The sequence below is a fragment of the Sander lucioperca genome, chromosome 19 (genome assembly GCF_008315115.2).
Source record: "Sander lucioperca isolate FBNREF2018 chromosome 19, SLUC_FBN_1.2, whole genome shotgun sequence".
NCBI lineage: Eukaryota > Metazoa > Chordata > Actinopteri > Perciformes > Percidae > Sander > Sander lucioperca.
In genome coordinates this window covers 15,163,722-15,164,970 of record NC_050191.1, presented here as the reverse complement: position 1 = coordinate 15,164,970, position 1,249 = coordinate 15,163,722, and positions in this window count along the sequence as shown.

Sequence of the window (1,249 nt, the reverse complement as noted above, 5' to 3'; positions counted from 1 at the left end):
TTACTTCTGCCACCTAAAAACAGACATTCATTGTCTGATGTTTCTATTTTGAAGTTACATAACGTAGGGTAGGATTTTGACGTAATCAGCATTACTAATCCTAAAAAACTATTTTTAGTAGAGTTCACCGATTGAACGGCGATATTTCCCCAGTAATAGAACTTTTTCTTCATTGGTTTGCCGCTCCAGTCAGAGAGACTGATGGTTAGTTTCTCTGTGGCGTTTTCTGACGGCAGGGATCCCCGCTTCCCAGCACTGGACGCTTGGTGGGCTCGCCACTAGCAGTTATCAGTTAAACCCTCCTACAGCCGCGGTGGCTGGACCTGATTGGACGAACGCTTCACTTTGGGTTGTCTGCTCCCGAAGTTCTTAACAGACCAACAGGGCGGCTCGTTTGGAAAACCTTCTCTTATTTTACGAAAATAGTTTACCAAAATGGGTTCCTGCAAACATTTTGTGCAAGAAATAAGCTGCAGTTGCTCAATCTGTCTTCATTTCAGATCGGCAATGGCCAGATTATAAGATCTTTGTCAGTTTGCCATTTGCCTAAAGTAGCCTGGATTCAACTTTATGCAAATGAGGAGCGAGCAACTCGCCGCCCCGCTTCTCAAAAGTCTCACCACGCTACCAGTATGCATTGTGCCGTTGCTCACATAGACAATAAATGGGAAGGGTGAAATGATGCTTGCCAATGGACACATACCATAAGGGGCAATCACGCAGTAAAGTTGAAGTTATTTAAAAAACTTAAAGCTATAGTGTGTAGTTTCTGTCGCCCCCATGAGGAATTAAAAGTAATGACAACAAAACTGTCGGCGCGTCCACATGATACAAGCCTTCTGTGATTGCGCACCACCCCCACCCCTCCTCCACACAGTTACTTGTAGCCAAGGAAGACACGGAGGATTAAAAAAACATGATGGACTCTTCAGAAGAGGTCATTATTTTCACTCGTTTTTTTTGCGCGCGAACGTCGCCGGACGACCCAATCTTCTGAACATAGTCATACTGAGAAATACAGAGAGAGTTGTGTGGAGATGATAGTCTTAATTAGCTTTGTAGCAACTAATTTGGCAATGGCTTGAATGTAACGGACGTTCGTTACTGTCAAAAAGTTACGCACTAAAGCTTTAAAGATTCGGGGCTTTTGAGACAGACATTCGGGGCTGGAGCCCCAGAGCAACCCCCTCGCTCTGCCCCTGATACTTTTACTTCAGTAAATGATGTGAATACTTCTTTCAGCACTGGT